Here is a 14,086-nt window from a genome sequence, read left to right on the forward strand (position 1 = left end):
CTGTTTATACTGGGTTAATACGGGGCTAGGAAATATTGTCACCGGCGGTTGTAAGCCTCAAGATACAACGCAAAGCGACAATGGAAGCTAGCCGCGCGGTCATCAAAAAGGCAGACGCTCTCTGCAGCTGAAGCCACCATCATCTGATGCCGCTGAAACCTTTACGAGGCGAAGATTTACACTGTAAACCTATGCCACGCAAACGCGTAGACATTAGTGAATGTAGATCACAGGCGGACTGCAAAAAACCTTAGTTTTTAAATTGCTTTTAAATGAAATAGTCACAAATGACCCGTTCATGTGTGTTTGCCAATTTATGTTTTCGATAGGCCCAAATGCTTCCTTCGGGTAGCAGTATTCTTCGTTGCTTTCACCAAGAGAATCAACAATATTAGGTTGACAGGAATGACAGAACCACGACCTCATAAGTTGTGACCTCATCTTTGTCATTTTCAAAGCCCCCTTATTTTCCGTTGGCTATTTACGAATGTGCATTGGCCTCGTCTCATCGTTTGCAACGTTTCTGTGCATCGTTTCTGTTTTGAATTTACGGCATCGTGAGTTGTTTTCGGCATCCTTTAAAGTTTGCTTCATCATGCTCGTATAAGGGGTGTACATTTGTGTCCATCAGATAATCCAGATTTTGAACCCCAAAACTCACTTTTTTTCAGGCCAGGCTCCGGCCACACGATCAAACGAGGCAGAGGTCATTAAGTGGGTCCCCACAGGAGCAGGTTAAAATTCTATTCGCTGGTATGGACAAGGGTGTCAATAAAGACGAGCGTCTTTCTTGCGCTACTTAAGCGAGTACATTTTTGTAGTCTGTAGCTTTTTCCGTCTACCCTCAAGCCTCGTCATAACGTAACGCTATATTACGAAATAATCGATATAACGAAGCAACTTAAATTTTCCTTAAACTCGCCCTAGAGAACCATGCATTTTAAACCTCGTTCTAGCGAACGAAAATTGACCTGCATATGGGTATAACGAACTATATCAGCCACTCTTCCCAACAAAAACCCTACCGCGGTGCATGAAGTACTCATTTGTATACATTGCCTGTGTATTTGTTATTGAACTATAAAGGGTATCCCATCAATAAATTAAACAATTTAAAAACTGCGGTTTACTGAGCAAACCGCAGCTTCGCTCGCGCTCACACTTCACGCGAAAATCGAGTTTTCAGGTCTTTTTTTGACACCGGGAGGAGCGACAGTACTTAACTGTGTGTTGTAAAAATCAATAAATAACGATTTTCGCCTATGGGAAAATGGCGGCCAATCTGGCAGTGCAAGCTAATCTTGGAACGAGGGTGCCACCTGTGTATGCAATACAAAACATGCAATGGCGATTGATGGTAGGAAGGAGCCTAGGCCAGCAGGCGATCAGAAAATTGCTTTTGTCAATAGTTTGTAAAGGACACAAATGCTGACATAGAAGTTAATACGAGTCACTGCTCATCGTTGTAAATACCGCTCAACTGGTTTCAGATCGTCTGTCGTCTGTTGGGCCAGGCTACGCCGTTTCCAAAATAAGGCTCGCGATACTTTTTCATGTTTGTTGCAGTCTCCTCGTTTCACTATTATTTTTCTCGGCGTGCGTGTATCCACAGAAGGTAACAAGGCTACCTTCTCGCCTGCTGTGAATGATCTCATGACGCCATGTCGCAAGCAGATACACGCACGCAGAGAAAAAAAAATTCCCCGCATTTCCCCCAGGGGAAGAATGTGAAAGTGCGAATGCACGAGTTGAATTTGCGCGGTTCGGTAATGTTCACGAAAGAGAGATCACACACACACACACACACACAACTACAAAGAAAGAAAGATGCATTTATTCACAGACACCTATTTGTGTTGTCGTTGTACTTGATTGCTAGAGCGGATCTCAGCTTTGAAATTTCGTGTCAGTACTCCTTTAAGCGGGTGCATTAGCCCTTCTCACGCCCGATTCCTGGCCAATCCCCCACGTGGGTATGTGCCATGTCAGCGGCCAGGCAACGCGCGCCCATCTCCCCCGTTGCTAAGGAAGACGAGGAGCGCTGCTTAATAGGTTCCGGACACTGACTGTTGAAACTTTTCTGAGAGCTTATAGCTCTGAGGTGAACAGGGAGCAGTTTATCTTTATTGTAGAACCAGGTGCGTTTATGGTGCACCAATGGCCCAAGTCCTCATGTCCACAAAGCACTCTGTTACAGAGCCTCCTTTCTCCGTTGGGTGTAGCAATAAATCAGGTTATTCCATATAGAGACAGGAGTTCTCCTCTTTCTATCAATTTCCAGAACATTTTCCCCAAAAATGCTAAACTTTTACCAGCCCGACTGCTCAATCGTCTTCTCGAAGGTTATTTGGCCTCCATGCAGCCAGGTGCTATAATATATACAGATGCCTCTCAACGAGAAGAAAAATCCGGTATAGGAATATTTTCCCTTTCCCTTAACTGGTCCTTTTCGGTTCGTCTGGTTGATTTTATCCCGATATTCTTCGCGGAATTCCTGGCAATTGTCCTGGCGCTACGAAAGCTGGATGTATCAATTACATCTCCAATCATAATTTCTGATTCTTTTTCTGTATGCTTAGCCCTTTCTTCCCCTAAAGACACTCCTCTTCTGCGGACGTTTCGGTCACTCCTGCCACCTCACTTCACTGAAATTAACCTTCTTTGGGTTCCTGGTCATGCGGGGATCACATTCAACGAGACAGCCGACTCTCTAGCAAGGATAGCACTTTCAGGTCCTGTAGTAGACGTCGTAGAGCCGACACCATTAATAACAGCAGCTAGGTACCGTAGGATGCTGAAACTCCGAGAACCGCAAGAATCGGTTTTACTGTCATTAAGTGAATTTAATCACCTTAAATTCTCATGGAAACCTGAATGGTGCCCTTCACGCAATTTAGAGGTGGTTATCACAGCCTTACGTTGTCGAGTACCCCAGTTAAATAGGTACTTGCACCGGTCTCGTCTCGCGCCAACAGCTCTGTGCAGCTATTGCAACGAAGACGAGTCTGTCGAACACTACCTGTTGACATGCCGACGTTTTTCCCGACTGAGACGTCAGTCCCTGGAGGTGCCGCTTTGCAGTTTGGGGATATCACTAACACGGCCGGCTATACTATCGTTCGGGGCATCCGAAACGGGGTTTTGCCGCCGGGATGTGTGCTCTGCTCTCCTGCGCTACATTGAAAATTCTAAACGATTCTCTTTATGATTGAGATTGGCCATCCTCGCTTTAATTTTCCAGTTTTTTTTTCTTTTTTTTTCTTCTCAAAACCAATTGATCTAAATTATCCTTCCTAGGCGTATCGTGAATTGATAAGAGTACCATTCATTTTTACAATCCTCTGTTGTTTGGCCGATCCCCTGATTGGGTATGTGCCATTAATTATCAGGATCAACAACAACAACAACAACCCGCAGCTGTTGCTATGCGGACTACGGCGGCGGACGATTCAGGCTCGCTTAAGAAGTGCATTCGCACTTAATAAAAGTGAAACGAGGAGACAGCAACAAATGAGCACAACATATCGCGAGCCCAATACGGGATGCGGAGTCAGCAGTGAATGATCTCATGGCGTCCAGAGTTACTTATGACGCCATGTCACAAGCAGCCGGCTGTAGGGCACGTCCGAGTGGCACGTCATGGTAAGGTTTGCTGTCGCAATCTCATTGAACTCTAACTGAGCATCACAGTAATAAGCTGCGCACCTGCTAGCCATTCCCATTTCGTCAGTTATTTGGTATCGGCATGGTAGCTCGAAATGCTTCGGTTTCTGGCTGCGATTTTTACCGTGATGGCCGAATTCATTTTTAGACCCAAGCAGAAGTGCAATATCATCTTCGTAGTCGCGTTGCCCAAAAACTGGAAAGAAGTGCATTCAGTACACTGTCTAAAATAGGGCGATGAGCACTCGGTTACGCCAGCTTCTCGAGCGTCCAAAATCTCCATCTACAAAATGAGGAAAAATCAAGCCAGGTCTACCACCCAAGCTATCGCCCATTTCACATCAGTGGTTGTAAATTCATATCTCTGGCAGAGTATTGATCTCATTCCGCAACGTAGAGACCAGTTATATGTCATAGCACTTGTGTTTTTTACGGGGAAGCCACCATCACATTGAAATCAGTTGGTACAGATGCTCACATAAAGAATACGGCTGTTTTACATGTAGCTTGTGTATGCTGTTCCAGTCACGCTTTTGCAGTCACACGAGTGGTACTCCCACTTCATAATTAACTCCCCGAAAGAGAACTCTATTGGATCATGCTGCTCAGTTCCCTCCAGTGGGATGACCTTATCAGAACAATGGAAGCAACTGGAAGCCCCTCTCTTCGCCACATTCTTAACAGAAAAGTGTTATTAGCCACTTAATCGCCCGACTTTATTGAAATGCTGCTTTTTAGCGCAAGGGTTATAAATGGAGTCATGAAAAGAATCAGGATCAAGGAATTTAGGCGTAATTGTGGCGAAAAAAAACCAATGTTTAATTCATTTTGCAAGAACTATGCACACTGGAATCCATAAATGCTGGGCTGCTAGATGATTGGATACAGATTGTCACTCACGCGGAAGCGCAAGGAGCGACGGTACTGTGGTTGGGCCATCCATGAAGAAACAGATCTACCATGCAGCTGCAAAGCAGCAGTTCAACCTTCGCCTAGTCACGTGGTGCCGCAGAGGCGAGGCTGCCAGTGAGCCAGCTGCGATGCATCTCTGAAGCAGATCACGCGGCCTGAATTCACAACTGTCACACACGCGCTCCAGTATATCAACCCTGCTGCTTCCGCTTTCGCTTGATCGTAATAGGACACATCGGTATTGCAACTTTAATATCAAGTCTCAGTTCCCACTGAACGAAAGAGGCAAATGAAAGTTATTGTTCACATTTGTTAGGGCTTTTCTATTTTACCAAGGCCTGGTAAAAAGAGCACTGCATAAGTCGGCCGTCCATTTAAAGTTTTTTGGGCCAGCTGATAGGAGGCAGAGATGAAAGATTAAACACTGAGAGAAGGCACTGATTGCAACGTATATGAAAAAAATACACCACAGAAGAAGCAACCATCACAATTTTAAAGCAAATATCCCTGATATTGTCACCACATTTCCGCGCTTTTCTCGCACACAAAGAGCCGTTTCGGCCCGGCAATTTTGTTACAGTCGCAAGAAAATAGTTCCTTTTGAGACAACCCTGTGCTGGAGTTAGTGCACCCTACGTTGAGCGGTAAAGCATTTTGACTTTTCACAGTAAATTTATTCCGAACAATTTATGAAGACCACATAAATGGACGTACTGCACTCAAAAACATGCCGTCTGCTGAGATGTCACTGTTCAGAGAGCAATATACTTTATGCCAATATCAAGCTGCTTCGTTCAATGAGCCGCGTTCATTCACTGACATAAGGAATTATTTCAATATTTATAAAACGAAGCTCTTTTTTTATAACCAGTTTTCCAGCATAGTATTTTGGAGGAAATATTATATCTCCGAATTGTATTATAAGCGCTGATATTTTTTTCCGAGCAAAAAGCCCCAAAGAGCACCGCTTCTTAAAAAAAGTGTTCCCACCGGCTGCCAGCAGCTTAGCCAAAAGCTAGCATGCTCAAACTTGTAATGCAAATGTGTTACTACCGCTGGATGGATTCGCTGCATGTTAACTGCAGTTTGCCTGTACTAAGCCAATGTCACGGGGCATCTGCACCGGACACACAGGACATCCCAAATAACCATTCCTCTCGTTTGTGTTGCACTTCCATTTAGGGCCGTCCTAGGTTTTATTTAAAGCCGCGTAGGAAGCAGCTAAGTATCGTCCTTTAGTTCCTCATTGGAAGTATGCATACGGCTTTCTTTTCAGGCATAAAAGGGAGTGACTATTTTTCATTTGAACAGACACGCCGAATGCCCCAGTGCTGATAATATTTCTGTTCCAGTTTACAGTTTCGCCGTTTGGATCACCTCAGAATCGACTTAACCAAGATATATTCATTCAACCATTTTTCCAAGATTTCATTACCTACCCTAAGTTGGAGTCTTTGGGCCATCCATGGATGTAACTTTTAATATTATCCGATCGTTCTTTAATTTATATAGGTGATCTCCCACATTTAGCCCCTGTACCATTCAATGAACATATTTTCTGTATACATCGAAAAAGATTATGTCTCCAACTTCCAAGTGACTCAATGATTCTGTGTTCACTCTTGTCTCTGACATTCACTGTCGAAGAGAATATATACACCCACATCCATAGAGAAAGGCCGCAAACTTTTTTGAAGCGAAAGCATTTCGTTTCCTTTGTGCCTTCATGAACGAGACATTTCATTCTTGTGAAGGATGCGCCATGTATTTCGTGTATTTTTCATCCAAACGAATTATGCAAGCCTCACCCATTTTTTATTCCTCAATGCTTGCAATACTGCAGAGGCGTCAACAGAATCAAACGCTTCTTGTATTCCCGTACTTCAACGTACAATTTTTCAGTAACGTTCCGCAGAGTTTTCTGTTGCTTGTCATGTATTTGAAAATGTGTTGAAAAGCGTCTCCTAAATTTGGCCTACACTTACGGTTGTCGAAGTTCTAGGATTTTGCTTTTTGGGGTAAACAATACCTTGGTAACCTACGTGCTTACAAACAAGAATAGACTGGTGGGTGTGTACATAAGGTTTGCGATGTCTTTTATTCTAGATTAAAATTACCTACGGTTTTTTTCCAGAAGTGCAAGCACTTCAGAGATCTCAGGATTTCTGTGGTTGTTTTGATAACTTTACAATTCTAATCTCGCCACTATTCTTTAATAAATCGAGGTCTATACTGTGCTTTTCGGCGTTCCTGTTTATTATTATACCTTCAAACGCCTTGTCAACGTTGTCCCTGGGGAATATTGGGAGTTCGTCAAAGGAGTAATTCTTTACAGCATCACCTTCTGGGTGGACACTGCCTGCGTGTAGAACTAGGCATAAAATCTTCCCCTACATGCATAATCTCGTTCCTAGGCTGCGCGCATTTCATGTCCGAGAGCACACATTCTCTAGAAAACAAAGCTGCTTCTGATTCCTTCAAGTCATCTTTTTAAAGCGAAGTGTGTTTTGTTCCTTGCGGGGTTTCTAGACTACGTGCCGTATGCCCCACTGGGGTCCAGCTTTTATTTATTCCTTTATTTTCTTATTGATAATACCCTCATTGTACATTGAAGTGCTTTGCAGAGGGGAGAGTCAAGATGCAATACATATACACAAAAGGTACACAAGGAAGCAGAGACAAAATTAAAAAACCGTCGTCAGAAAGAGAAAAAAAAGAAGAAAGTAAGTGCATGATACATGAAACCACAAAACCAGGTTTTACAATGCATTTTCAAATAGTATTTGGTCGGGTTTGCTTGTTAGGGGGGTGGAAGAGAATTCCACTGTTTCCTGTTTCGGGGAAAGAAGGACTATTGGTACGCTGATCTGTAATAGCGAGGCACGTTGACGTTTTGGGAATGATCGCGACGGGATGATAGAAATTCCGCAGGTCCAATTCAAAGCGACCGCAAAGGAGGACTGCGATAGAATATCGCGTGGAAAAAAAGAATTGGGAATTGCTTCCAACGGGTAGCAAGCAATGGAAGATGTAACGTTGCTTTCATGACAGTTACGGTAGTTGTATTAGTATAGTTAGCCAAGATGAAACGAGCTTAATGGTTTCGTATGGCTTCGACTTAAACCAGGTAAAGCTGGCGTCCTCGCATCACACCCGCGGGGCCCGAAAGCGACTCGCGATTTCGCGCGATTTTGCCAAAGAAAGTCATAACGAAACACTCTGATCCCCCAGTAGTGTGCCCGAGAGACAAGCCGGGGAAGTGACAAACGGTACAGCGTCCTGAAGAGACCCAGTACTGCTGGCATCAACTTTGCGAATAATCTTCCGGTTTAAAACTTTCTTACCTATCTGTATGCCACCGAGTTAACCATTCCTGCAGGTCATCAGCCACCGTTGGGCATTCTTCTTGTCAACGTGCGTGTAAATACAACACTTGGTGCGTACGTTCGGAGCATACACCACTGTATCCAGTTCAGGGAGGAAATAGTTTTAATACAATACATTGCTGTCACCGGTACAGAATATAAAGCGAAAGCGCGTACACTACTCCTTATATAGCGCTGTCAGAAATTTCCCCACTGAGCATGCGAACTTTGGCGCCTATGAAACATATGTATATGCTTAAGATATGCGCCGAACATTCTAAGAACGACCAGGAAATTGTTGTGGTCGGTGGCGCTCACTGAAAGCGAAAGATGTCTTGGTGCTTCATCGTCGGGCACGCTGCGATGATCATTGGAGATATGAAGAATGTTCATTGTTGTGGTTTCATCACGTGGATGTTACTGAGGGGACTGGTTAATATACTTTTGCTGTTTTCCACGCTCTGTATATATTTTTTGCTCGATTTGAACAAAACGTAGTTGATAGTCTCCGCCTGTGACATATGTTTCTTCTTTTTTTGGGTGAGTGTGTTTCTGCGCGGTTTCTTACAATGAACCAGTACCAAATCGCTCAGTTTGTCGCTCTCTGACCCTCCTAGTTGCGTGCACGGCATTCCGTTGCAAAATCTGTACAGCGTGGGCACTTCCTCTTGAAGTAGCGCTTCCGCTATCTGAGGCCTTATGAGTGACTTTGTGGCTCTTAAAATGACACTAAAGTGAAATTAAACGTTGGTCCTGATCGATAGATTAGCTCACCAAGAACACCAATACAGCACTATCACGCGTAGCTTTTTTCATTAACGTATAAAATTGGGAAAATGGCAGACACATGTCGCCTCCACTGGCTCTACCACGCAACTTGCACCGGAAAAGCCTTAATCTTCTGGCGTACGCAACGTCTTTCCAGCGGCCGCAGGATGACGTTGCACAATCAACTCTGAAATGGCTCAGGGATGGTCAGACCTTCGTTTGAAACAGACGTGACGTGGCCTTCAGTGTCCCTTTCCCTCCTAAAGACTGGGCTGGCTTTGACCTGCTGTTTATTTTTCATTTCCGCAATTTCCTAAAAAAAATTAGTATCTTAGATCAATTCTACATGGTTCTTGAGTACATAAAGGCGGTTTGAAATTTTTGTTGACACTTTTGGGGCTATAAGGAGCCTATCGCCATGTTTACTTCGTCTTCTCAGTTGCACCGGAAGTTCCTCGCCAGCACTAAAATGAAAGCAGAATGGAGGAATGATTGCGACTAAATGATTTGCTTTTTTTTGCTGTTGGCTAAGTGTATGCTCAGCCTGCACCAGGTTAAAAGCGTTTTCGAATACATTGCAGTGAGTGTGCGCTACTTTGTTGTCTCTGAACGTATTTTGAAGAGGAAGAGCAACAATCTGTTGTTCGCCCGCTTACGCCTAATGCTTCGCTTTGAGGTCTGGACCCACCAATTCGTACAGATTAAGAGGCGCAAAATAAAGAAATCACTAGCTTTCTTAATAAGAATCAGTTGACGTCGTTAGACCTTGAAGCGCGACGCTGGGTCTAACGCGTTATTATCCTTAACATTTGGAAACAACTAATTCAGGTCTTGCTGCATGCCCAGCAACGCCATACTCTCCATGACACATGCTGCGAGTAGCGGTTGACAATGTTGGAGACACAGCGTTGGTGTAGGGCTACTTTTGCGTGGTATTATGCCCGCCTGGGCTACTTCCTCTGCTGTGCATCAGCCTATTTGCAGGTGGGATAAGGGATGTTTTACAAAACAGGCTTCACGTAGGAGGCTTCTTCATGAGTCTTTACGATACAGGTTTATAAATGCGAGCCCACTTGTATCGCGCATACGGTTTCTTCTCTCAACCTGCTTATGTGAGCTCAGATTTGGTTCATTTGAAAGTACCTAATCTCCAATTGAAGGAAGACACGAATGTAATTTCCGACTTTTGACCTGTGATTTTACGTGTAATGCCCTCACTGCCACCCCAAAAGCTACCATTCAACTTTTAAATATTGCCACTACTGCTTTGCCTTCTCTTTATTCTTTTGTTGTCAGCCGGGATGTCATTGCTTCAAACAATTTGCGTTCGAATTGAACATATCTGCGGGGGCACGTAGCTTCCTACAGTCTTGCGAAGATTGCTTTCTGGATTAGTAGTAGTTTTAGCAGACAAACATTATTATGCCCAGGAAGGTGTGGAGGGTAGAATTAGAGGGGAAAGATCCTAGTCTGTCTTCTTCACCTTTGAGTCGGAGGCCAGAAGAACCCCGCTGCCACTTTACTCAGTGCTGTAATTTCCCGGCTGTTAAAAAGTTTTCGTACAGTCCCCCGAAAACGTTCTTTGGATCCAGCGCAATGCGATCCCCACCGTGGCCTTGTGCCCTTAGGGACGCTCTAGCAGGATCCGCAGTATCCTCACACCACGAACTCTCACGAGCTACGAGCTCCGACCGCTATTACCAATTTTCCAAAGCTTTAGCTGGTTTGACTGCTTAGCTGGCAACATGATACTGTGTGCGACTTGAAGTCGCCGCCATTAGATGACAATGCCTGGAGAAAGCTTGGTGGCTCGCCTGCCTACGCGCCACGTTATAAAAGGCGACGCCGATAACATTCATTCGCCCTTTTTTGAGGGCCTATAACATGCGCTTTAGCCTCACTAGATGGTCGTTGCCATTTTTTATCTGTGAGTGCTGCATGTGTCGTGCTTTTTGATGTCGTGCGTTTTGAGGGAACAAGAAGAGAAGAAAAGAAAAGGCTCGACTATCTGCGAGCAGTACACAAGCAGCCAGCGCAGAAAGGAGTCGGACTCCCTAAAGACCTCAGAACATAAAGTGAGCGACTAAACAGCGTCGCATCCCAGATAGCGAAACCAGAAGGATAGCCACGCTTTCGGCCCAAGCGCTAAGCAGGCTCGTAACGCTGGCACGGGAACCTCGGCAGGTACTTCTTACCTGGTTTAAGCAGAGTGATGCTGCCGGGGTGACTTTAACGCATCAATCCTAAATGCTTATCGTTTGAAAGACTACCTCCTAATAATATCGAGTGTTACGCTTAAAACACGCTTTATTGATTTCCACAGTGTTCCTCGAGATCACTTTTCCTGGCGTTTACGTTTTTTCTCAGGTTGTCGTGAGAAACGTATGAAGAGAGCTACAAATTTACTACCGATTTACTTTTTCCATCTCTTTTTTTCGGTTATAACACCGGAGAATACTCTCAAACATATCGGTAGTACAACGGCATTACATAGTCGGGAAGACAAGAGAATACTAAAAGTTCGGCAAGCGCAAATGCATTAATACTAGAGAAAACACACACATGCGTTGAAAATAGAAAACCAGTCGAATTTCTCCTGCAAAGAATTATGCACATGTGGTGTAGAGCACGTTGTCGGCAGTGGGGCAAAAAGGTGTCACAAGGGGTCAGCGGTGGAACAAAAGGACCATTCAGAAAACAGTGAACTGGAAGCGTAAAAGTTGAACGGTAGTGCGCTCCGCCTTACAGCTGCTCGTGATGGTAAGTGAGTAAAACACGTTCGCGGCACCACCACAGAACCATGAGCCTACGGAAGATGCGGCGTTCTCCATTCTGCTAGGTGACGTTAATCGCGCAGGAAGACGAAGTGAAAGCGGAGAAAGATACGCATACACGACGTAGCAAAAAGCAAAGCGGTCGAAGTAATTTGTGCCAAAAGAAGGAGTTACGAAAGCGCAGAAAAAAACACCAGTACAATTTAGTAGCAATAAGTTGTTTATAAGTACCGCCAGGCTATCGCCGTCGAAACAAGCACGGGAACCGAAGTACCATGACGAATTCTGTTTTTTTTTTTTTTGTATTGTGGCGACAAAAAAATATTAATTACGGCTACATTGAATTTAACAGCCCTCGCAGAACTTCGACACCCTGGGGATATGATTACAATAAATACGACAGCCGTACTGAAACGCTCCGCATCAATGTTGCGGAATGGGCATCCCCATTCCATTCCAATTCAATTCCGAGGAATTAGAACTTGTCGTGATTCCACTCCTTTCAATTCCGAGGAATGACAGAATTTAGCCCTTTCCAACTACTGGAATGGACAGGCAGTTCAATTCCATTCCTTTAATTCCTTGACATAATAACTGCCTCGGGTGCTCTATCGAGTTATCGGGAAACGCAACATCAATCACGTTATCATACGCGTTGAAAACTGCGAAAGTATGCAAAATGTGAAACTGTGTCACTTGCCACCGATTTGGGAGGTGGTAGCAGCTTGGCTACCTATCTGATATCTCGTTGCAGGGAAGGTTCTCATTGGAACCCATTCCCATTTCATCGTTCCCGCTTGTTCCGTCCCGTTTCAACCCAACGCAAAACGACCTTCTCTTTTCGCCCTTTCCCATTTCGCCGGTTCCCATTTGAATCCGTTCCCATTTGAACCTTCTATTTGGTTCCGTGCCGCTTTAACCCGGCACAAAACGCCCTTCCCGTCACCTATTTTTCCATTCCGCCCCTTGCCAGAATAACGAACTCAGTTTCGACTCCGGTGACTACCGAGGCGTGCGAGTTTTGAAGGTAAAGCTGCGTCCGACTGTATTTTAACCACATGTTTTGAGTTGCGTCCGACTTAACCGAAAGTAAAAAATTACTTGCAACCGCCGTAACATGAAAATAAATTGAAGTTACGTCAAAAGTATTTCTTTGTAAAAAAACGTTGCGGCTGGCGGATGCAGACGCCCGCTTAACCTGCAACCTTTTTGCAATGGTCTGTTTTACGATAAGCGGCGCCAATTAAGAAACAATACGAAAGTTGCTGCGTTACGTCCGACCCGCTACAGCGTATGTGAATTACAGTTGAAACCACACCCTTCCGTCTGTTTCTTTGTTGGTCGAGTGGTATGGAACGTGTTGCTCGCATGCGTACTCCGCGGAAGCGGTGATGGTTCCAGTCCCTACGGCTGCATAGGCGAATGCCCACGCACATATATGCAACACACACAAAAAAGAAAGTGCGAGAATTAACAAATTGGAACCTTTCCGAGGTCGTAGTGTTAGTTTGTAGCGCCTGTACATCTTGCCGAAAATGGAGTTGGGTGTTCTAAGAAATGCCACTATCAATTTTTAGGGGTAGTACAGGGCCACTGTTTTATTTCTGCGCAGGAAAAAGATCTCGCGAAATATAATTACCAAATGTAGCTAACTCCTGAAAAAACGTATTTTATGATGCCGGTAACTATTATGAACCAAGCCAGTGGTACGATTCATTTTAATGTGTGGCTAACGGCCTGTTTATGTGCAAATGCCTGCAAAAAAATGTTCATTGAAATGTAAAACTGAAGTTTTTGCTTGGAGGCAATAGTTCGCACACATTTTTCATCCAGGTGTTACGAACACCCCAAGCTGTTTCCTTTTGCGTGTAATTTTTACGGATAATACATAGGCGGGCACGCAGTACGTGGAAAAGCAAAATTCAACATTTAGGTAGTTATACTCTATAATAGATAGTTTTAGCTTATTGTTACCGTGTTTGCGTCACCGTTTACCTCGTTACCGGTAGGCGGAGTTTCCGTTGGCCGCTGAAGACGGTAGGACACGTTTTGTCACACCGTTTGCGGTTTGCATATTCCGGCCGCCGCGCCGCCAGTAGCGACAACGGATGAATTAGCCTCCAAGCAAATCACGCATAATTTTGTTGGTCATATGTATTTTCTTTCGTTTAAAGTAGCTTGAATATTCCATTGTTTGGGGGAAGCGTTTACAATATTGGAGTTTTTTTAGAATACTGTCGCTATCACCTGCAGAGCTTTAAAAAGAAAACGTCTCGGTGGCGCCATCTACCGAGTGGAGTCAGAGTCAAGGTAAAATAGAATTTGCCCCCGCGCTATTTTGGCAAGAAATTAATAAAATATTTTGTAGTAATTACTCAGTAACCTACACTACCTTATCCAGCACGATTCTGGAGGCCTAAATACGCACTGCGAGCTCAGAAACTTATCTGAACTATTTTAGGCGGGCGTTTTGGGAGCGGGTTGAAACGGGAAGGGGGTTTTGGGAACGGGTTGAAACAGAAAGCGGTCAAACGGGAAGGGCGTTTTTGGAACGGGCGCACACGGGACGGTCAAAACGGGAAGGGCGTTTCGGGAATGGGTTCA

Source organism: Haemaphysalis longicornis, unplaced genomic scaffold (assembly GCF_048455015.1).
Source record: "Haemaphysalis longicornis isolate Haplotype H1 unplaced genomic scaffold, Haemaphysalis longicornis Haplotype H1 scaffold_6, whole genome shotgun sequence".
In the NCBI taxonomy this organism is placed as follows: Eukaryota; Metazoa; Arthropoda; class Arachnida; order Ixodida; family Ixodidae; genus Haemaphysalis; species Haemaphysalis longicornis.